Source organism: Neophocaena asiaeorientalis, unplaced genomic scaffold, assembly GCF_003031525.2.
Source record: "Neophocaena asiaeorientalis asiaeorientalis breed wild unplaced genomic scaffold, Neophocaena_asiaeorientalis_V1.1 scaffold155, whole genome shotgun sequence".
Taxonomy (NCBI): domain Eukaryota; kingdom Metazoa; phylum Chordata; class Mammalia; order Artiodactyla; family Phocoenidae; genus Neophocaena; species Neophocaena asiaeorientalis.
The window spans coordinates 2204764-2229867 of NW_020173040.1; positions in this window are offsets into that span (position 1 = coordinate 2204764).

Here is a 25104-nt window from a genome sequence, read left to right on the forward strand (position 1 = left end):
TTGCCATTCCAGGAGCGGTTCTTGAGCTGTTCTGGGAGGGGTTCTGGGGTTTTGCAGGCTGAGGCCCTGTTGCTAAGTCCCCGCTTTCCCACAGGAGCCTCCAGAACAAGCTGTTTGCCCTGTTGCCTGAATGCCGCCCCCCCCCCCCACCTCCATATCCTTAGGAAGGAATCAGGGGTTTCTGTAGCAGCATCTGCAGGCAGCTCTGCATCTGGACACATCTTCCTTGTAAACAACACTGAGAACCTTCCCTGACACAAGCCCCCTGCTGACTGCCTCCACATGCCGACCACAGGCCCCAGCGCAGGTGTCAGACCGACTGCCCATCTCAGCCTCCTCCTCTTGTTATCAGAGCTGCTCCAGGCCCTGCTCAAGACCCATGAACCCACCTTTAATAGGGCTGTCCTCCACCCCCCACCTTCAGCAGGAGTTAACAGAAGTCTTTAAGTTAAAGGGTCCAGAGATAAGAAAGGAAGCTACAAACAAAAAAATCAGATGGAACCAGCTGGGACAAAGATGGCTATGAATCTGACCTCCAACAGACCCTGAGTCTCATTATATGTTGAATTTACCATATCAGCATGTTAAGTGACACATCTACCCGTGGCCATGACTGGACATGAAGGACCAAAAAAGGGTAAAAAGGAAGTGATACCCCACTCCCTTGGAAAAAGCCCTGCCCCTTCCCCGGTGGACAAACGTATATGCCTCCCCATCATTAGCCTCCCTTCTCCTCCCTTTGTCTTTACTCTTTAAAATTAAACCACTCTCTCCAGGTGGGCGAGAAGTTGATCTGTGAACTTAGCTCCCACTTCTCCATTCTTTGGCCACTGATTAAAGCCTGTGCTGTGTCGGTGGCAGCTTTGGTTTCGTTATTCACCTACTTGAACCCAAATGGAAAAAGGAAATCTTCCCCATCCAGGCAGAGAGCCTCAGCCAGGCTAGGGCCCGAGCAGGGTCCATACAACTTAACTTGGTAGCAATCTGTAAGGAGACAGAGGTCTCTGCCTGTGGGGTGGGTGGAGGAAACACCTACAGCCACAGCACCGGCTCCGTGGACAGCACGGCCCCTCGTGGGCCTGGACTGTGTGCTCTTGTCCCCCCACGCCTGATACCACCTGACAGTTTGACGTGGTGACACTGGCTGCCTGGCATCTGGTCAGGAGGGACCCAGAGGCAGCACCTGGTGCCAGACCAGATGTGCCTTCTCACAGGCAGTGAACATAGTAAATATTAGGACCTTGCTTTGTGTCTAGAAAACAAACCAAGTGGCTAGAAGGTGATCTGTGCTATGACTTGAAACCCACGTGCAAGGTGAGAGCTCCTACTGGACACAGGCTTGGAAGCTCCTGCACAGTTGATGACCACACCAGAGCTTCCTGCCCAGCCCCTCCAGGCCTCCCTGGTGCACACAGCTGGACCTACACTCCTCAGGGTCCCCGACTCAGAGCCTGAAAGGCCAACGCTGGCAGGGCCTGGGGATGAGAGTGGTCATTCCACCAACGCTGCTCAGCTCCTCCCCCCCAGTGACCAGGAGAGGGAAGGCCAGTGGAGTCTGAGGTCCGGCTCAGGCAAAGCTCGACGTGCCCCCTCCTTGGGACCCCCGGCCCCACCCTGCTTACTCAGGTCCACCGTCTGCCCCTCCCAGTGCCCGTGTCCCACCGACCCACATTCCTGGTGTGGACATCCACGTACACAAGAAGCTACCCTATGTCCTCTTCCCACATGAGATACCCCCATCCCTGCTTCTCCCTAATGATGCCCTGGATTTCAAATGTTCTGGTCAGGAAGAGGGCTGAGGAGGAGGCTGGGATGTCCCGTCTGCCTCCTGGGGGCCCAGACACAGGACTCAGGGACTGCTGGGCCTTGAGATCCAGATGCTTCCAGGTGTGGGATGAACCTGCCACTGCACACTGGAGCCTGCTCCTTCCGAGATTCAGGAAACAGAAGGACCCACCAAACTGAGCCCATCCCTGGGCTCTGCTGCAAGTCTGCTCGGATTTGCTCTCCTGATTCTGAAGACAGACCTGCGGGAAACAGGGCCTGCGATTCCCATACTGACGGTGTTCTGTGGAATTTCCACTAGATCCCTTTCTAGCCTGTTCTGAGAAAATTACTAGCCAATCCATGCTACCATCACCCCACAAGTGGACTGGGAAGCTGAGGCTCTGAGAAGCCAAGTAACCCAGCCAGAAACACAGATGTGCGGCCACAGAGTGGGGTCTGCACCCACCGCCCGCCCAGGGTGACTGCCCACTCCCAGCAGATTCCATATCCATTACCTTCATCCCCCTCCGGGGACCAGCTCACAGAGCCTCCTCTTACGGGGATTCACTTACCTTCTTTTAACTGGATCCGTCTTACTATCCTGTTTTTGGGATCATCCGGAAGGCTTGAAACAGGTTCAGTGTCACGTCACCAGAGTACCTTTCCTGAATCACACTCACCACCTGTTCACCCACTCCCAGCTCAGACCCAGAAAGGCCCCCTTGGGCCCCAAGTTCCATGGCTCTGCCTGGGTTCCCACTCCCTCCTGCCTGGTCCTTCCCTTTCATGTCCCCTGCAGTGTCACCAGGAGCTCCCACCTGCCTGGGGCAGGCTGTCTTCTCTGTCCTGGGGAGGCCTCTGTGGTGTCAGGTGGAAGAAACAAGTGGTACCTATGGGGCCTCCCTCATGCAGCACAGTGGCCAGCATCCGCCTACTGACCTCATCACTCTGGATGGGCCCAGGCAGGGATTCAGGGGGCCTGCAGCCTCTCTTGGTTCTCATTTTATCCCAGCACTGCTCACAGGGAAGTCGTTAAGCAACTCTGTGTCGGTTGCACAGAGAGGACGCTCATACACACGCCTCATCCCAGCACATGGGGCTCTTACGGACAGGCACCTCCCAGGATATGGAGCTCACCTGGGCAGGCACCCAGCAGCCCACGGGGCTCATGTGGGCAGGTCCCTCCCAGGATATGGGCCTCATCTGGGCAGGCACCCTGGCAGGGCTCGGTGCACAGGAACCCTCACACAGCCCTCATTGTGGAGCACCCCCAGCTCACCTGTTGATCAGAGCTGACCCTGAGCACCTCAGAGCAGGACCTGAACTAACAAACAGCAGCTCCTGGACAGGTCTGTGACCCTGGGCTTCACTCTGTGTGGTCTCCCTCCACCAGGTCTTCCAGAGGCTTCCGCTGCACCTGGGGAACTGGGCTCCTGTCTCCACCCACCACCCCTCTTCTCCCTGACTCCTGGGTTCTTCTCAGTAAGAGAGGGTCTTCTTGAAATTGTCTCCCACTCGTGGGCCAGATAAAATGATTAGAAAACAAGCCAGAGCTGCAGCCTCATGTCTATCCTGACCCTCAGGACGCCACACCTGTTCCTTGGACCTGGCCGATGCAGCAAGGCCCATTTTCTGCAACTATGAGCCCCTGATGGGTGAGGATTGGCTGACCTGGGCAGTCTGACCTGGCCGGCCAGCCCTAGGTTGAGGTCTGTGTAAGTATACCCTCCAGGCAGCGAGAGCACCCACAGCTGTATCTGAGGCCCTACTCTCTGCCCCATCAGCAGCCACGGGTGGGCTGGTGGGAGGGAGTAAGGGACCATGGCTTTCTGGGTGGCCCGGACTGAGTGGGGCTCTGCTGGACTCTCTGCAGGTGTCGCCAGGCTGCCACCTGCTAAGGAAGAGGATATGTCGCCTCTACCTGCCGTTGGAAGTTCTCCCGGGGCAGAGGTGAGGAAGCAAGAAAAAAGGCAGCGGGAGCCAGGAGAGGAGGGGTGACTTAGGTAGGGAAATGGAAAGCTTCCAGAAGGGCGCCCGGGGCCAGGACCATCCTGTCTGGCCTGCAGGCACCAACTCGGCCTGCGTGCTGTCGCTGGTGTGGCTCCAAGCCCTTTCCTCCAGCCTTTAAAGTCTTTGCACATATTTAGTTGTTTTACCTGGGAAGGGTGGATAAGGTTCTGGAGCAGCTGGCCTGGGGTAACGTTTACTCAGAGACGCGTCCTCACGGTCCACCAGCTCTCCAATAAGGATGCTCCTTGCGGGGGTCGGGGGGGCTGCTGGCTGTATGTGAGACAATTCCCCACCTCTGACCATCTTTAGAATTGTTCATCAGTGTAGCAAGTGTCCTGATTGGGTTTCATCTGCGGAACTGGTGGGTTCTTAATTAGCAACATGAATGGTGACATCAAAGGTCCTGAATCAGGATGGAAATACTTACCCCCCACAAGTACAGGTGTAAGAACCTGGGGAGGCCGTGTTTAGCCGGCACCCTTAGGGATGGGCTTCCGACTGACCCCTCAACATTTTGGTGTCCAGCCACTGCTTTAGGATTTCTGGGGGCCAATGCTGGCTCTAAGGGTTCCGTAATCCAGCCTCTGTCTTTAGTGAGACCCACACTTCCAGGATCCTATAGAGCAGGGTCTGTGTGACTGTTCTGTGGCTTCTCTAGCAAATGACCACAAGCTGGGTGGTTTAAAACAGGAATTCATCCTCCCCCAGTCCTGGAGACCAGACATCTGAGATCAAGGTGTCGCAGGACTGAAGTCCCTCCAGAGGCTCCAGAATAGGGTTCTTCCTGCCTTTTCCAGCTTCTGGGAGCTCCAGGCGTCCCCAGGCTTGCGGCTGCATCCCTCCCATCTCTGCCTCCATCTTCACGTGGCTTCTCCTCTGTGTCTGTGTCTCTCCTCTTTTGTCTCTTATAAGGATGCTACCATTGGATTGAGGGTCACCCTGACCCAAGATGACCCAAGATCCTTAACTACATCTACAAAGACCCTTTTCCCAGATATGGTCCTGTTCACGTGTTCTGGGGGGACACATCTTTTGGGCTCACCATTCAACCCATTATCTGTGTATAAAATAACCCTCATTTTAGGAGGTTACCAAGGTCCCATATAGACTGGCACAGACAGCAGCCATGTGGGTGGGGGGTCTGGGGAGAATTAGGACCCTGGAATCACCTGGAAATGATCAAGGCCTGGCTTCATCAGAAGGTGAGCTCTTCCATTATGGGACCCATGAAAACAGCCACTCCATCCTGTCTGTTGAAAGGGACACAGTGTTAAGTACAGAAGTGTTTACCTTGCAAAGCTGGCTCTTCCGGGACTTCATCATCAATAGCATTGTGTAACCAATAACTACGGGCTTGGAGGAATCACTTTCTGGCACGTGATGACAGCACTGTCACTTTAGGCTCATCAAGCCTAGAGTAGGAATGTTTGAAGGAGAAGAGTTTGGGAGATTGCGAAGCTTGGTTGTCAAGGAAACCGAGCAGGTTTGTCAAGGTTGTCAAGGCAACTTCTCCCTTAAACTGAAGGCAGGGCTGGGGGAGCTGAACTGCAGGGATCTTTTAAAGGGGCTGCTCTGAAGCACCATCACCTGAGCGCTGGTCTCAACATGAGCTGTGGTTTGAGAAAAGTGTGACGAGGGTAAGCCTTACTTTCTGTTACGGTGGGGGAGGGGTTTGTAAAGCACCTTGGCTTTTAGGGCAAAGGTTTGTTCCTGGAACAGAGTGTCCCCCCAAAAATGGGCTGAAGCTCAAGATGTCTCTGTCCCCTTCATGTGAGAGTCCAGGGCAGGTGGGTGTAAGGGCCCAGGCTCTGTCTACCTTGTTTCTCCTCCCTGCTTCCAGGTGAGGGCTCCAACTAGCAGGGTGGCGTGACCACGTGGGCACCAAGCCCTCTGTCCAAGGATGCAGGCTGGTCAAGGGCCTCACCACCTCCACTGCTTCCTCTTGGGAACGAGACACTGTGCCCCAACTGCAAGATGCAGGGTAGCTGTGAACAGGAAAAAGGGAAATGGATTCTGGAGGGCAGCTGGGTGGCTCTGCTGTCGGGGTCGCTCGGACACCAGCACACAGCCTCTGGGGCCTGCGAAAGGTGATTACACATCAGCATGAGCTCTTTGATGTTTTGTGGTTCTGGAAATCCTATAGGAGGTGGTTTACAGCAGGTGAAGCTAATGCTGTCAGTGGAGGTGATAAAGCCAAAGGTCTGCAGTTCAGACAGGTGCTGATGTGGGTGTAGATACAGGACAAAACTATCTCACGTGAATGTAGTTCAGGCACGTTTAACGTGAATGCAGTCGTGTTATGCCTAAGGCCTTGTATCTTGTCCATCTCCTCGGGGACCCTATTCTTAGTTCCTGAGGCGCCCGTAACTCAAATATGGGGGAATGGAGAGTGGGCTCTGTCCAGTTTGAGCCCTGAGTTACCCTGTGTATGAGTCTGCTCAGGGACTGCTATTACAAATACCACAGACAGGGCAGCTTAAACAACAGACGTCTCCCAGTCCTGGATGCTGTGTGAGATCAAGATGTCTGCAGGCTGGTTTCTCCTGAGGCCTCTCTCCTTGGTGTGTAGACAGCCATCTTCTCTCCGTGTCCTCACATGGTCTCGCCCTGTGCCTGTCTGTGTCCTAATCTCTTCTTGTAGGACATCAGTCCTATTGAATTAAGATCCACCCTAGTGACTGCATTTTACCTTGATCACCTCTTTAAAAACTCCATCTCCAAATACAGCCACATTCTGGGGTCCTGGGAGTTAGGGATTCAGCATGTGAATTTTGGGGGACACGACTGAGTCCACACCATCCTGCTTAGGAACTAATATGTGCCTTGGTCCCTCCTTCCCTCAAGTCACACGGGGATCATCTGATGGCTCAGGGAAAGGCCGCTTGTGCAGACCTTGTGCCCAGCTGGGGAACCCTCCTCTGCTCTCTTTGATCAGGCAGCGGGAGTGCCAGCCCCATCCTGAGGTGAGAAGTTCTGGGGTTTTGTGCCGTGTCGTCTGGCCTGCTGAGGTGCTCAGTGCCAGGGGACCCAGGAGCCAAGCAGCCTAGTGGGGATGTCGGGACTCTCAGAGCACTGGCACATGTCTCTCCCACCAGACACCCCAGCAAAGTGGGGAAACATTTGGGGGATTACAGGTGGGAGAGAATCATGGTCTTGTTTATGCTTCAGAAAGACCAATTCGGGGTGGGATGTGAGGTGCACGGTGAGGGTAGGGAGCTTTGTCAGGGCCTGATGGAGGAACCAGACACAAGATGGGGCTTGGGCCAGGGCTGTGGTGTAGAGGGGAATGAGCGTGGGAACTGGCCATAGACTCTGGAGGAGGAGCTGACAGTCACTGGGGCACAAGGAAATGGGGGCCTGGGAGGCTCCAGTGTTACCGAACCAAACTTGGGTCCATGTGTCAGAGTGCAGTAAAACCAGTCTACTGACACCAAGTTGTGGTGAAGAAAAGTGAAGCTTTAATTGTAAAAGTGTCAATACAAGGAGGACAGGTGGCTTGTGCTCTACAACACCAAACTCCCTGAAGGGTTTCAGCAAAGCAATTTTAAAGGTCAGGTGAGGGAGGGTGGTCACAGGGTACGTGATCAGCTGGTGCCCAATTCTCTGGTTGATGGTGAGGTAACACGGCAGTTAACATTACAAATCATTATGTACCAGTAGCTCTGTGTTGATGATCATCAAGTAGTTAATTTCTTCCATTTGGTGGTGGTTTTAGCATCTGTAAAACAACTCAGGAAGTGTGCATCAGATACTATTATCTAGGTACTTCAGAGAGGAGCTACAGCAGAGGATATGGGGGGAAGGGTCTGTCCTGGGAAGGCCCCATAGGGTCCTACTCTGTTACACCAGGTGCCTGGGCTCAGCAACCAGGGAAGGTGGGGCTGCCTCCTGGGGTTTGGGGAGCAGCGGGATCACAGTCCTCTGAGGGGTCTGTTAGCCCCCAGGGTGAGATAGGGATGCAGTGGCTGGACAGATACGTCTGGCCTGGGAGAGGGGTCCAGGCTGGAAATGTCACTGGAATTGTGGCAGGGAGGAAGAGGAAATGGCAGATGGGTCACAGCAGACTACAAGCAGGTGACTGCGGTCCTGTTGGAAGCAACTCAGAGCCAGAAAGGAGTGGCTGTCAGGGGATCAGCTTCATTCTCTTATTGCTTTGCTTATCTGTAAATTCCCACTCCCACAGTGAGGAGTCTGGCTCCAACCATCTGCCATTTATCAATTCATCTTGATCTCAGTGAGGCAGCGGTGAGTGGTGGCGTGAAGCGAGATCTTAGTTCTCTGCCCAGGAATTGAACCTGGGTAGCCTGGATGAAGACCAGGAACCCCAGCCACCAACCCCCTCACCCTTGCCCCCAGTGAAAATGCATTTCTCATGGAGGCAAAAACTGTAAAAACAGGTACAAATTTTATTATGAGACATAGCACAACAACACATGGGAGAGCACACAGAGAAACAGTTTGTTTAGTTAAGATAGAAGCAAGGCAGAGATACACAGCCGGAGAGAAAGGGTGCGGGCAGCCTCCCTAATGAGGCTGAGCGCAGTAAAGAGGTAATTAAGTCATTTATGTAAGGCAGTTCTTCCAGGTCTTTGTTTACCTTTGGCCAATTATCTGGTTTCTTTTTCCACACCTGCCCTGCCCTAGGACTGTCCTTAACATGCATGCCCAACTTTTTTCCGAGATGGATTACAGCCCAGAGGCCTATGGGACGGCCTTAGCATCACATATTATGGGGTGTTGCTCCCTCCTTTTTGACCTCCAAGGAGGCTTTCTGCGCATGTGCAATGTTTCCCTTTCCCCAAGGATGGGAAATGTAGGACCTCGATCTTTTAACAGGGTTTAGCCCCTCTCTGTCCCTGCCATAAAAGTGTCCAATGTTCGGTTATCTACCCTATTCCTGTTGTTGTTTCTCTTTTAAAAAATTATTAATTAGTTATTTTTGGCTGCGTTGGGTCTTCGTTGCTGTGCATGGCAAGTGGGGGCTACTCTTTTTTTCTAGTTGCGGCAAGTGGGGGCTACTCTTCGTTGTAGTGCACCGGCTTCTCATTGCGCTGGCTTCTCTTGTGAAGCATGGGCTCTAGGTGCACGGGCTTCAGTAGTTGTGGCACATGGGCTTAATAGTTGTGGTTTGCAGGCTCTAGAGCATAGGCTCAGTAGTTGTGGTGAACAGGCTTAGTTGCTCCGCAGCATGTGGGATCTTCCCGGACCAGGGCTCGAACCCATGTCCCCTGCATTGGCAGGCAGATTCTTAACCACTGCACCACCAGGGAAGTCCTCTGTTGTTGTTTCTTATATCAAAGTGCAGATCTCGAAATATAGACAGGAGTCCGGTCATAAATATGTAGTCCGGAGCCTGTTTGTTTCTTGTCTCAAGAGATGTAAACCAGGGGCTGGTAATTAATGTCCGGGCTGGAGCCCATCTTCTTCTCACCCCAGGAGTGTGAACAGGAGGCCAGTTGTAAATGTCTAGCCTGGAGCCCATCTGTCTCCTGCCTCAATTTCTCCTTTTCAAATTACATGTACAGTGGTTTCAGAATTGTTAGCTACTGCAGCCTGGAAAGAACTTCATAAAATAAAGTCCTCTGTTTATGTATGGTCCATTTTGCCTTTAGTCTACAGATTCCATTCATTTCCAAAGTTAACCTAGGTCAGCACCTTTTACCCCATCCCCTACAGTGAGTTTTTTCAATACATTTCCAACAGTTAGATTCTGTTGCATTATGTATTCCATCCTGTGGCACTCCTACATTCTAAATAACTAAATTTGAATAGACTATGATTTACCCCTTGGGCTATACAAATCTATGGGCTTAGACAAATGCGTAGTGACGGGTATCCATCCTAAAGTATCACATGGAATTCTTCAAACCCCCCACCCCATGATCTGCTTATCATTTATGTAGCGTAGCTTTGCCTTTCTTAGAATGTCATAAATGCGGTCATACTGTGTGCAGCCTCCTGAGACTGGGTTCTTGCACTTAGCAGTGTATACTGAAGATTTATCCATGTCTTTCCACAGGTTGTTGGTTCATTCCTTTCTACTGTTGAGTAGTATTCCATTGCATGGGTGTGGGAGGAAAACAATTTTCCCTCTACCCTTCTAGGTTCTTGGCTGAGACACCCCACCCCTGTAATAAAAGATAGATTACCAGGAGAAAAACAGAAGTTTAATAACATGTATACCTGCTGTATACAGGGGAGATACCAAGGAAAACTGAGTCACTCCCTGAAATGACCAAAGCCATCACCTTAAATACCTACTTCAGCTAAAAACAGAAGAATGATGTTGGGGAAGGGGGGAAGCCAGTTATGGCAGGTTATCATGCAAAGCACAGTAATCTAGGGTATGATTGTTTGCAGATTTAAGTCAGGACTTCTCCATTGATAAGAGTTACTTGAGTTTTAATTATCCTTCTATTTCTGGTGCAAAGAGGGACATGACCTTATAAATGGAGATTTCTCTATTGTAAATGTCCTTCTCTACTCAGTTTTCTGAGAGTTTTTTATTTTTGTTTGTTTTTAGCAGACTGAAATAATCCTTATGCCAGATAGGCATATTTTGGGGTGGCATATTCTACTCGCCTTGACATGGATGTACCCCAATTTGCTTATGCATTCATCTATTGAAGGACATTCTGATTTCTTCAAGTTTTTAGCTGTTATGAGTAGAGCTGCTGTGCATAATTGCATCTTTGTTTGCATTTGGACATAGATTTTCAAAGCAGTTGCCTAAATACTTGGAGCGTGATTGTTGGATCCCAAGGTGAGACTTGTTTACATTTGGAAAAAACCGCCAAACTGTCTTAGAAAGTGGCTGTACGTGCATCCCACCAGCAAGGAGGGAGAGTTCCTGTTGTTCCTCACCCTCTGGCAGTGGGTATTGTCATATTTTGAATTTAGCAGTCCTAATAGGTTTGCTATCTCATGATTTTAATTTGTAATTCCCTAAAGGTATATAATGTTGAGCATGTTTTTGTATGATTTTTACTGTATATCCTTTTCTGCTGGGTGTCTGTTCAGATCCTTACCCTTTTTTTTTTTTTTTTAATGGGGTTATTTTACAGGTCTTTGTCTATTTTGAGTCCAAACCCTTTATCAGATACAAGTTTTGCAAATATTTTTCTACCAGTTTGTGGCTTGTCTTTTGATTTTCTGAATAAGGTCTTTCAGAGTAGAAATCTTTAATTTTATAAAGTCCACAATATTACTTTTTTCTTTTGTGGATTGGCTTTCTGTGTGTTAAAACTCAAAACTTACTTTCTACAGACCAAACCCAAGGTCATGTAGATTTTCTATGTTTATCTCTGTAATTTCGATAGTTTCGCGTTTTAACTGTCTGTTAATAAATTTCAGTGACTTTGGTGTCAGCTTTAAAGTTTGTGTCTACATTCACTTCATTCCATACTGTTTCAAGTTAATTGTTCCTTAACTATTTTGGAGAAGTTAGGGGATATTGGCTCTATTTCAGTTTGAATTTCCAGTTTAATGGATCTAGCAGAACCGCCCTCAGTGGGTGGGGTCTCCACTAAACTGTGAGGGCGGCTTGGTCTGCACTTTCCCATTGGCTGGCAGGGAACGCAGAGCCCGCCTCTCTGATCCCCCTTGGGAATGCGTGTTCCGCCCCGAGGACCTGGCTTCCCCGGGCAGCTGACGCGAATCTAGTCTTCTCAGGACCCGCTGGGGCTTTGGCTTCTGTAACACGTGGGGCTGAGTCCATGCTGACAGCGCGGGGGCTTCGGGACAACACAGGGTCGAGTCCACGCTAATGGCAGCCAGGTCTCCTCAGGAGTTGCTGAGGCTTCGGCTTTGGGACGTCGTGGAGTCCAGTTCACGCTGACGGGAGCCCCGTCTCCTCAGGACCGGCCGGGAGGTGATGCGGCTGACGGAAAAGGTGAGGAGAAGTGAGAAGAAGCGGGGGGAAGGTTCCTGTGTGCGGCCGACTCCTGAGGGGTGTCTGTCTTCACAGGACCCAGGAGTAGAATGGCTTGTTGTGGAAAGTTGTGGGGTTTTAGTCAGGTTTTAGCCGGTGTTGTTCCTTGGCGTGTGTCGTCCATTTTCCCCGGCACCGTTTACTGAGGGAACTGTCCTTTCCCCGGTGTATGTTCTCGGCTCCTTTTTTTGTGAATTAACTGACCACGTACCTGTAGGTTTCTTTCTGGGATCTCTGGCCTGTGTACCTGTTTCTGTGCCAGTTCCACACTTTTTTGGTGCCTTTAGCTTCATAATGTAGATTGAAGTCAGGGAGGGAGATGCCTCCAGCCTGTTTTCCTTTCTCGGTGTCGCTTTGGCTCTTCTGCGTCCTTTGTGGCTCCCACACAAATTGTTTTTTGTTTCTGTGAAAAATGTCATTGAAATTTTGGTCGTGACTGCGTGAATGTGTGTGTTGCTTTGGGTAGAACGGACATTTTAACAATATTTTCACCCATAAGCATGGGATATCTTTCCATTTTTTTGTGTCCAGTTTCTTTCATCAATGTCTTACAGTTTTCAGTGTGCAGGTCTTTCAAGTCCTTGGTTAAATTTACTGCTAGTTTTTTTGGGGGTGCAATGGTAAATGGAATTGTTTTCTTAATATCTCTTTCTGATAGTTCATTATTAGTGTATAGAATCACAAATGATCCTGCAGTTTTATTGAACTCATTTTTTAGTTCTGACAGTCTTTTGGTGGTTTTACGTAGAAAACTAGAATTCAGAAATCCTACTGTTCCAACTATATCCAGGTTCATCCACAGCACCCAAGACATAGTGGCTACTAATATAATCTTACCACGGTGCCTCTTAATACCATGGGGACTCCTACAAGGGCGATTAGCATCACCACTTTGGTTGAATTTGGTCTGGGTAAGTCTTGGCCTCTATAGCAATGTTTGATGTCATCTCTGATTTTCTGGCGTGTTACTGACATGGTTGTATTGAAAAGTAATTTATTTTCTAGTAAATTTCAAACGTTTAAACTTTAAATAGCAGTACAAAGTTTTCTACGAAGTTCACACCAAACACCCTGGGCTCTCCCAGGGAACCAGCACATAGCCCCAAAATGAGGAATAATTATGGTTTCCACATTACAGTGCTATCCACAGGACCACTTCAGCTTTCAGCAGCTGCCCCACCTTTGTGGAAATGTCTTTTTCCATTCTAATCCAGTTTTCCTTTTCTGGAACCATCACTGGGGCTTGCCCTCGTTTTGAAAACCTTCATGAATTTAAAGTGTACAAGATGAGTATGATCTGTGTGACTTTTTATGTATGGCTTCTTTCACTTAGGATGTTTTCAGTGTTTTTCTATGCTGTTAACATGTATCATTTTTTTTTCATTGTGATTTAAAAATATAACATCATGTAAATAATTTTAAGTATACACTTCTATAGCGTTATGTTCATTCACATTGTTGTAAAAATATCCTTACCATCCATCTCCAGAACTTTTTCATTTTCCCCAAGTGAAATTGTAACCATTAAACACATTCCCTTCAACTCCTGGCAACCTTATTCTGCTTTTTGTCTTTGAATTTGACTTATCTGGATATCTCATACTAGTGGACTCAGAATGTCTGTCCTTTTGTGTCTGGCTTGTTTCACTTAGCATAATGACTTCAAGGTTTAACCACATTGTAGCCTGTGTGAGAATTACCTTAGTTTTAAAGGTTGAATTGCATTCCATTGTGTATATACTACATTATGTTTATCCAATCATCTGCTGAAGGACACTCCAGTTGCTACCACCTCTTGGCTACTGTGAATAATGCTGCTGTGAATATGGTGTACAAATATCTGTTCCTGTCCTTGCTTTTAAATATTTTGGGTGTATACCCTGGGGTGGAATTGAGGGATTCTACGTTAATTCTATGTTTAAGTTTTTGAGGAGCCCCCCTACTGTTTTCCACAGCTGCTTGCACCATTTTACTTTATTCCTTTATATGGCAGAATAATGTATCTTATGGATCTACCCTATTTTGCTTATCCATTCACCCATTGGTAGACATTTTAATTGTTTTTACCTTGGGCTATTGTGAATAGTGCTACTATGAATATTGGTGTACACGTTTTTATTTGAACACCTGTTTTCAATTCTTTGGGTATATATCTATGAGTGGAGTTGTTGAAACATGATAATTACATTTTTATAATTTTGAGAAAATGCCAAAATTTAGCACACATAGATTGCACCATTTTACATTTCTACAAGTAAGGTTTAAGAGTTCCAATTTCTCTACATTGTTGCCAACATTTGTTATTTTTATTTATTTTTAATATAACCATTCTAGTGTGTGTGAGAAGTTGTGGTTTTAATTTGCATTTCCATCAAGACCACTGATGTTTGACATCTCTTCATGTGCTTGCTGACCATTTGTATGCCTTGTCTGGAGAGCAGGCCATTCAAGTCCTTTGTCCATTTAAAAAATTGGGTTGCTATTTTGTTGAGTGGTAAAAGTTCTTGATAGATTCTGGATAAAGGCTCTCATCAGATATAATGTGCCAATATTTTCTTCCATTCTTTGGGCTGTCTTTTTACTTTCTGGATAGCCTCTTTTGATGTACAAAGGTTTGTAATTTTGAGGAACTCCAGTTGATCTATTTTTTTCTTTCATTGCTTGAGCTTTAGTTTGAGATACAAGAAACTATTGCTAAATGCAAGGTCATGAATCCCTTGGTTTATTCCAGGGTATATACCCTCGGTATCCACTAGGCTAGGGTTTAGGTCTGGAGTTTAAGTCAGTGTCAGGGTTTAGGGGTCAGGGGTCAGGGTTGGAGAGTAAGGGTAGAGGGTCTAGGGGTCTGGGCTTAGGGTGTTAGGGTCAGAGGTTAGATTTCTTTAGGGTTAGGGTTAGGTTTAAGCATAACTGGCCCCCTTTGCTCTTCCCTTCTCCTCTGTGAGGTCTCCAGGATGGACACGATTTGCCCAGGGTCACACATGAGTCAGGGAGTTGAGCTGGACCACTGCTTTTCTATCCCCCAGTCCTGGGCTCTGAGAGAAGAATGAAATGTCTGTACTGTTTCTGAGTGTTTCAAATCAAACTCGATGTTAGTCAAGGGTTGTGGAAGGTGTCAAGTCATTCAGGTTTCTTCCTACCCTCCCATCTGGGAAAGGTGGTGCTGGCTCCACTCTGCCTGGGCAGCCCCAGGTTCTAGCAGAGCCCAGACAGGAGAGTACTCAATGGATATGTGTGGATTTATGCAGGACTGGGTGTAACAACCTGCCAGCCCCCAGCCTACTTGAGGGCTGGTGGGACCCTCCTGGGACTGCAGGTATGCTTTGTCCCATCTGAGTGGGCATCAATAGACAAGTCTCAGGCAGAACAGTCCTTGACCTCTGAGCATCCAGGCAGGCATCTGTGGTCCTCTAGCTCAGTCCAGCCTGGGCCCTGTCAAGACCCCATGGACAATTACTGAGCTGACCATGCTGCTGGGCAATGGAACGGCTACCTGGGCAGTGTAGACTTTCCTTTGAGATGTTTCAACTATCAGTGTCCATATGGTTGAGAAAAGGTCCTCCTCTTCACAGCCTTCACAGTCTCATAGCCTGCCAAGAGAGGTAATAACGCTAAACATTTGAGTGTGTCCCTGACACAACAACCATACAGCAAACCATGGCCCTGCAATCCTTTGTCCCTTCAGTTGTTAGAAATTTTGATATTCATATTCATTAAAAATCAAAGATATGGGAGTAACTGGGCCTCCCAATGGGAGGTTCATACTGAGGCTGCATGGTCTTGAGAGCCATATGCATCCATGTGGCCTCTGGAAAGCCTGCCAATTATGGGTTCCATGGCATGGAATAATTCTTTCCCCCCCCCCCCGGTACACGGGCCTCTCACTGTTGTGGCCTCTCCCATTGAGGAGCACAGGCTCCGGACGCACTGGCTCAGCGGCCATGGCTCACAGGCCCAGCCGCTCCGCAGCATGTGGGATCTTCCCGGACCGGGGCACGAACCCGTGTCCCCTGCATCGGCAGGCGGACTCTCAACCACTGCGCCACCAGAGAAGCCCAGCATGGAATAATTCTTGAACCTCCCATTACTTCATTGCACAAGAGTTTTCTTACCACCCTAGCATTTGGTTTCTTCCCTTAGTAAAGGAGAGAGAAGAAACTGGAAAATGAGCAGCATTGTTTTTCAGGGTAATTAATATGGCCAGGAAGATGGCATGACTCAAGGGTTCCCACCTCTCAGGGGCAGGAATGAGGTCTGTGTGTCTTCTGAGGGCACATAGGCTATCATGGGCCAAACCCTGAGATGTGAGGACCTGATGCCCAAGGTAGGAGGCTTGAGTTAACCACCAACAACGATCCTGCCTTTTCAGCAAGTGAAAGAACTTCTTGCAGTCTTGAGAGGGCAGTAAGAGCACACTGGATGAGTAGCTGTAGTCCCTGACCCTAAGTGAACCCCTTTTTTCCTTTTGGATAAAGGGTGCTGTGCAGTGAGCTGTCATTGACATAGAATCTGCTTTCTCTCAGCCAGCATCTGTTCTCATGCCCAAGTCTAGTGCCTCAGTTTTCCTTTGGGAATTACATCTCACCTGCTTCCAGTCCAAACAGTTCCAGAAGGATGACCCCATGTTCCACCCAGCTCGAAGATGGGTTTACAACCCACATGTAGCCAGTCCCATTTTCCATCTTCTGGTTCCTGTGATGGGTCACGGGTGAGAATGTAACCCAAGCCAGGCCAAAGGAATTTAAAACCATGACTTTTCTTGGTACCCAAGAAAAGAAGAAGCTCTTTCTTGGAAAAAGGATGGTGAGTGGTTGTCAGCCTAGAATTGCTGTTGGTTCCAAGGGCAGTGAGAGACTGTGCCTGTGAATGGAATCACCCAAAGGCACTGAGCAGGACAGAGTTTTGGAAAGGAGCAAGACCACACACTGAGATAGTATGAGTCACTGGACCTGCGAGGTCCAAACCCATTCTTAAACTTGCCACTTGCCAGTATTAATTTATTTCTACCCTTACAATAAATACTAATTTATTTTACTTCAGTAAGTGTGTCTGGTCACTGGTGTAAGGTCGGATCTTAACAAACGAGAGAAAGGGGCCAGAGAAGTCGCACCCGGCCGAGGGTTGGGCAAGATTTTATAGGGGAAGAAGGGAAAGGGGTGTGGTGAATCTGGGAGGGCGCTGGGTATTCCTTATTTGGTGGTCTTTTCGGGTATCCTGGGGGACCGTTAGTCCCGCCCTTTGAAAGGCGGGAAGGCTGGGCCGGGTGCAAAGTCCCCAGGTCAGTTTCTGGAACTGGGTGGTCCGGAGAGTTTCGGTCTGATGCAACCTGTGAATCTGATTGTGTTCCCCTGCCTCGGGCCAGTTGGCCTTACAACTGGGAATAAGAAAAAGTCCTAGTTGACACATCTGAATCAATAAATCCCTGATCCATCCTCAGGTGTCCTCACTGGGTGGGGCATGGCTGGGGGAGATGAAGATACTGGGTGGGGTCAGATATTTGGGGAGCTGCCAAACAGCTCTGTGCCTGTTCCCTCCCTGTCTTGGGAGAGGGAAACCCTGGAACAGTGATAGAGGATAACCAGTAGGGGGAAGAGGTTCCTCAGTGTTTAGTCTTTTTGTATTTTCCTTAATTTAGGGTCCATTTTGGTAATGTGTTTTTACAAAGAAATCACCTGTTTCCTCTAGATTTACAGTTTGTTACAATAGGTTTCTCTTATGTGACTTTTAATTTTTCCTGTCTAATTTTCTACAGAATCATCACAAATAATGAACAAATATTGATACTTTATTATTAACTGAAGTCTATATTCATGTTCCCTTTGTTATACCTTTCCTTGTTCCAGGATCACAAAGGACATATGGTCATAATGTCTGTTTAGTCTCTCCTGGGCCTTGACAGTTGCTCAGACTCTACTTGTTTCTATCACCTTGACGGTGTGGAGGAGGACTGGTCAGGTATCTTGTAGACTGCCCTGCACTGGGATTTTCTTGGTGTTTTTGTTGTGATTAGACTTGGCTTTTGAAAATGCAGATTACAGAGGCAAAGTGCTTCCTCTTCACTATATATCAAGAGGACAGGCTCTCAAGGGAATTCATCACTTATATTCTTAAATTTGGTCACCTCGGTGAGGTAGTGTTTGTCAAGTTTTCCCACAGTGAGGTTAATTTTTTCCCATGTCCATCCTGTGTGTCTTATTTAAGAGGAAGTCATAATGCAGAACCCACAGTTGAGGAGAGGGGAGTTAGCTTCACATCCTTGGTGGACAGCTGAGTGTCTATGTGAATTGTTTAGAATCTTTCTGCATAGGAGATTTCTATTTAACGCCATTCATAGAAAACTGTGTAATTTATTTTTGGACATGTGAACAATTATTGTAAACTTCTGGTTATAATCCAGTACTGCATTAGACTGTTCATTCTTGCTTTGGCTATTTAGAGCTTTTTCCATTTGCTCCTGTTCTCATTTTACATAATTTTTCTTAAGTGGGTTGTTTTTTTTTTTTTTGGTACTTAAGGCGGACTCTCAACCACTGCGCCACCAGGGAAGCCCCACTTTCTGATATTTTAAGATTATCCTGCTTCACATATTTACTGTCTCAGTCCTAGTATCAGCCCTTTCTTCAAAGAGCCCTTGTTCCTTTTATTAGAGAACATTATTAAAAACTTACATGTGGGAGCTAAATAGGCTCAGTTGATAAGGCATGGAAATATATGCACGTATCCCAGCCTATACATATACACATAATTATAAAGATTTCCATGTGGAACTACGTGTATCTCTATTAGGCTAAAGATAGTTTATACTGATGTCTCCAACCTGATCTGTTATGACATGGATATTGTAACCTCCCTTTGTAACTCCACCACCAACAGTGAGTTTTTTCATACATTTGTAAATCAGTTAGATTCTTTGTTATATTCTGTACTCCAGTCTTTGACACTCCCATATCCTAAGTAACTAAATTTGAATAGATTATAATTTACTTGTTGGATGTAGACAAATGCATAATGACAGGTATTCACCACTAAAGTATCATATGGACTATTTCAACCACATATTCTATAAACTGTTTATACTATGTCTGTTTTGCCTTTTCTAGAATGTCATATAAATGAGGTCATACAGTGTGTAGCACTTCAGACTGGATTCTTTCACTTAGCAATGTGTTAGATTTATCCTTTTTTTTTTTTGCACGGGTTGATGGTTCATTCCTTTATATCTCCGAATGCTATTGCATTGCATTTTATGAGAGGGAAAATAATTTTCCCTCTACTCTTCTATGTTCTTCATTGGGACCCCCCTTGTAATGAAAGGGAGATGAACTGGAGAAAAACAATAGGAAGTTTAATATATACCATGCATACCTCCTGTATACTTGAAAGATACCCAGGAAAACTGAGTCACTCTCTGAAATGGCCCAAGCCATTACCTTAAATGCTACCTTCAGCTGAGAACAAAAGAAAGATGTTAGGGAATGGAAGAAGCCATTTAAGGGAGATTATTAGGCAAAGCACAGTAAACAAGGGTATGGTTGTTATGCAGATTTACATCCAGGCCTATTCCATTGACAAGTTTTTCTTAATATTTAGTCATCATTCAATTCCTGGTCCAGAGAGGGACACACCCTTACAAATGGAGATATCTTTAGTAAATGTAAATTTACTTCTTACAAGGGCATTTTCTACTGGGTTTTCAAGGATTCTCCTGGGTCTACTATTTTTTTGTTTAATCAGTCCAAAATAATCCTTTTGTCAAATGGGCATATTTTAGGGTGGTGTATTCTGCTCCCCTTGAGATGTATGTCCTCTAATTTGCTTACGAATTCATTTACAGAGGACATCCTGATATCTTTTAAGTTTTTAGCCATTATGAATAGAGATGCTGTGCATTACTTAATGCTAGTTTTTGTTTGAACACAGTTTTTCAAAACAGTTGTCTAAATACAAGAGGTATTCTTCTTGGATCCTAAGGTGAGACTGTTTAGATTTGGAAAAAACTGCCAAACTGTCTTCTAAAGTAGGTTGTACATGCATTCCACCAGCATCTTGAGTATATTTTTGTATGCTTATTTACTGTTTATCTTCTTTGGCCAGGTGTGTGTTTCAATCTTTACCAAGTTTTAATTGCGTACAAATCCTTTATCAGATATGTGTTTTGGAAATAGTTTCTTCCAGTTTGTGGTTTTCTGAATAAGGTCTTTCATAGAGTAGAAATTTTTAATTTTGTAAAGTCTACTTTATTAATTATTTTTCTTTTGTTGATAGACTTTTGGTGTGTGTTTTAAAATGGATCACCAGACCCAAGGTCATGTAGATTTTCTTCGGTTCTCAGATTCTAGAATTTTTATAGTTTGTTAATTTAAATTTGTCTACGGGCAATTTCGAGTGAATTTTGGTTTAAGTTGTAAAGTTTGTGTCTACATTCATTTCATTACATATGGTTTCTAATTAATTGTTCCTTAACTATCTTTTGAGAAGATACAGTGAGATACTTGGCTCCATTTCAGTTTGGATTTTCAAATTTAGTACATACAGCAGAACTGCATTTGGGATGAGGCCTCTGGGTTTGAGTGCGGTGCTCCCGGCACTTCTCTGATGTTCCACAGGGTGCGCTGAACCCACCTCTCTGACCCTGCGGGCACAGGTGCATCCTGCCCACAGACTTTGCTCCCTGACAAGTGGACAAGGAGCTTTGTCTCCCGTCAGGGCTTAGGTTTCTGGACCATTGGGCAGTGTCCACACTGACAGGAGCTGGGTTTTCTCAGGACCCACTGGTGAGGAGATGCCACAAGAGGAAGAAATGAGCAAGTGGGGAGAAACTTCCAGTGCAGCTGACTGCTGGGTGGGTGGGGTGCATCTTCAGGGGACTCAGGAGAGAAAGGGTTTAATATGGAACCTTTTGGGCTTTTAGTCAGTTTTTGTGCAGTGTAGATGGTGACCAGTGTCATTCTTTGGAGTCTGGTGTCTAGTTTTCCTGGCACTGTTTGTTGATGGCTTTGGGCAGAATAAACATTTTAATGATGGTAATTTTTCTGATGCATGAGTATGGAATATTGTTTTCTATTGTGTCTTCAATTTCTTTATCAGTGTCCTATAGTTTTATGAGTATAGGTCTTTCATGTCCTTGGTTAAATTTATTCCTAAACAGTTTGTTCTTTCTGATGGAATTGTAAATGGGATTCTTTTCTTAATTTTTCTGATTGTTTGTTATTAGTGTATAGAAACAAAACTGATTTGTGCGTATTGATTCCATACTTTGCAACTTTACTGAATTTATTTTTTTAACATGCTTTTTGAAGTAATGTGAAAAATTGTAATGCTAAAAGCTCACTGTTTCTGCTGCATCCCAGGTAATCCACAGGACCAAAGACATGGTAGCTACTAATATACTCTTCCCATGGTGCCTCTTAATATCATGTGTGTACTCCTACAAGGGAAATAAGTATCACACCTTTGGTTGAACTTGGTCTGGTTAAGTCTTGGCCTCTATAATAAAGTTTGATGGCTGTCTTATCTGATTTTCTGGTATGGTATTGACATGGTTGTTTTGAAAAGTAATTCACTTTCCAGTAATTTAAAGTGTACGGAAAACTTTCAGTAATGGCAAAAAGTACTCACATCTGCCACTTCACACAAAATGCTCAGTGTGTTTTGCCCACAACAGGGACATTCTCCTGAGGAGCTAACACATAACTCCTAAATGAGGAAATCATGATTTCCACATTATAATTTAATACACAGGCCCACATCAACTTTCACCTGCTATCCCAACTGTATGAAAATGTCTTTTTCCATCCTGATCTAGTTTTCTTTTTCTGGAACCATTACTGAGTTTTTCCCTCATTTGGACAACCTTGATGGATTTAAAGCAGACAAGATAAATATGGGATCTGGGTGGCCTTTTCTGTATGGCTTTTTTCCACTAAGGATGTTTTTAATGTTCATTTATGTTGTAACAAATATCAGCACTATGCTTTCTTTTTCATTGTTATTAAAAATACAAAACATGACATTAGCATTTAATTCATTTTAAGTATACAGTTTTGTGGTATTAACTACCTTCACATAGTTGCACAAACAAGTTAAATGACATGTGTACCTCCTGTGTGCATGGGAGATACCCAGGAAATTGAGTAACTCCCTGAAATGGCCTAAGACATCACCTTAAATACCATCCTCATCTAAAAAGAAAAAAAAGGAAGGGTATAGTTGTTTCTGTCTACATTCATTTGATGGTATATGATTTCCAGTTGATTGTCATATAACTAGTTTTGGAGAAGTCATGGGATATTTGACTTCATTTCGGTTTGAATTTCCATATATAGTGGATTCTGCAGGCTTGATACAACCTTGATACAACCTTTACAACCTTGATACTGCATCAGGACATCCCAGTGGTGTAACTGTTGTTAATGGTTTGTTCAACAATTAAAGTTCTGTGTGATACGAGTTCAGACTGGAGAAATCCTGGTTTAGTTTCTGTCTATTTATACATTTGTCCCAGTATGAAAGGAAAAGAGGAATAAGGCCTACTTTATACCAATTAGTTTGAAGGCACTTTTATAATCTCAACTTAATTTTTTTTAAAATTTATTTATTTTTGGTTCCATTGGGTCTTTGTTGTGGTGCGTGGGCTTCTCATTGAGATAGCTTCTCTTGTTGTGGAGCACGGGCTCTAGGTGTGCAGGCTTCAGTAGTTGTGACACGCGACTCAGTAGTTGTGGCTCACAGACTCAAGAACACAGGCTCAGTAGTTGTGGGGCACAGGCTTAGCTGCTCCACGGCATGTGGGATCTTCCCGGACCAGGGCTCGAACCCGTGTCCCCTGCATTGGCAGGTGGGTTCTTAACCACTGCGCCACCAGGGAAGCCCTCAACTTAATTTTTAAAAAATTTATTTTATTCAAGTATAGTTGATTTACAATGTTGTGTTAATTTCTGTTGTACAGCAAAGTGATTCAGATATATAAATATATATACTCTTTTTCATATACTTTTCCATTATGGTTTACTACAGGATATTGAATATAGTTCCCTATGCTATACAGTAAGAGCTTGTTGTTTATCCATCCTATATATAATAGTTTGCATCTGCTAATCCCAAACTCCCAATCCATCCCTCCCCACTCCTTCCCCTTGGCAACCACAAGTCTGTTTTCTATATCTATGAATCTGTTTCTGTTTGGTAGATATGTTCATTTGTGTGTCATTTTAGATTCCACATATAAGTGATATCATATGGTATTTGTCTTTTTCTGTCTGACTTATTTCACTTAGTATGATAATCTCTAGGTCCATCCATGTTGCTGTAAATGGCATTATTTCACTCTTTTTATAGCTGAGTAGCATTCCATTGTGTGTGTATATATATATACCACATCTTCTTTATCCATTCTTCTGTTGATGGACATTCAGGTTGTTTTCATGTCTTGGCTATTGTGAATAGTGCTGCTATGAACACAGTGGTGTATATCTTTTTGAATTATAGTTTTGTCTGGATATATGCCCAGGAGTAGGATTGCTGGTTCATATGGCAACTCTATTTTTAGTTTTTTGAGGAACCTCCATATTGTTTTTCATAGTGACTGCACCAATTCACATTCCTACCAACAGTGTAGGCGGGTTTTCTTTTCTCCACACCCCCTCCAGCATTTGTTATTTGTAGACGTTTTAATGATGGCCATTCTGACCAGTGTGTGAGGTGGTACCTCATTGTAGTTTTGATTTGCATTGCTCTAATAATTAGCGATGTGGAGCATCTTTTCTTGTGCCTATTGTCCATCTGTATGTTTTCTTTGGAGAAAGGTCTAATTAGAGCTTCTGCCCATTTTTGGATTATTTTTTTTTGAGTTGTATGAGCTGTTTGTATATTTTGGAAATTAGGCCCTTGTCGGTTGCATCATTTGCAAATATTTTCTCCCAAACAATTAGCACAGGTGCTGGGACAACAGGATACCCACATGCAAAAGAATAAAGTTGGGGCTTCCCTGGTGGCGCAGTGGTTGAGAGTCCGCCTGCCCGATGCAGGGGACATGGGTTCGTGCCCCGGTCCGGGAAGATCCCATATGACGCGGAGTGGCTGGGCCCGTGAGCCATGGCCCCTGAGCCTTCGCTTCCGGAGCCTGTGCTCCGCAATGGGAGAGGCCACAGCAGTGAGAGGCCCGCATACCACAAAAAAAAAAAAAAAAAGAATAAAGTTAGACCCTTACCTCCCCCTGTATACAAAATCAACTCAAAATGGATCAAAGGCCTAGATGTAAGAACCAAAATTATAAAACTCGGAGAATAAAACATGAGAGTAAATCTTCATGACCTTGGATTTGGCCATGATTTCTTAGATCTGCTACCAAAAGCACAAGCAACAAAAGACAAAATAGATGAATTGGACTTCCTCAAAACGAAAAACTGTTGTGAATAAAAGGAGCAAGGAAAAAGATAATCCACCATCCAAAATTGCACAAGATGTTTGCAAATCATGTCTCTGATAAAGGTCTGTAGCCCACCAGCCCAGCCCCTTGCTGGTCCAGGGGAGTGTGTGTGTGGCCCCTCCCATCCTAGGTGATAAGGGGATTTCAGGCCCCACGGCACCCAAGGGGTGGACACTGGTCATCCTCAGCACCCTCAAGGAGTGAGTGCTGGATTGTTTTGAGCCCAGATTCCTCCCATTACTGCCCTCAAACGCTGAAGGCTTCAGCATGCCTCCAGAAAAACACAGAGTATTTGCAAGTCTTTGAGAATGAAGAGAACATCCTTCACTTTTCTGAAAAGGGCATCTTATTTCATAGCAGTGACCACTTTCAATCTGGCTGCCAGGGGTGCCCTCTCACCTTCTTCTCTGAGAGTGGCCATGGTGGTTTGGCTGTCCCCAATCCCCACACCAGGTGACAAAGCCAGTGGGGCCAGCTCCTGGTGGTCCTTACCTTCGTTGGAGATTAACCCAGACTCTCAGCCTGAGATTGAATGTGGACTCCCCTGCTTCTCCCCATCACCAATTCTCATCTCCTCCCCTATCTCTTGCTTTTCAGTCTCAGATTTACCTGATTTATTTACGCCACCAGGGAAGCCCCAAAACCCATTTTTAAATCATTCTTTCTCTGTTTACAACTAAGAAGTTCCCGCTTGCAAGCCGAATGTCCCGCTCTCGAATCTCCTTCTCATCAGAATTTTAAGATCCTCCAAGTAATAGATCATTGCGGGGGGGCATCCTGTGTCTTCCTGCTCATTCTAATAATGTCATTCCTGAATTTTAATGCCGTAAATAATTTATATTGTACATATGCCAAGGGGGAGATCCATTTTAAAAATGTTAGGGGCTTCCCTGGTGGCGCAGTGGTTGAGAGTCCGCTTGCCGATGCAGGGGACTGTCCCGGTCCAGGAAGATCCCACATGCCACAGAGC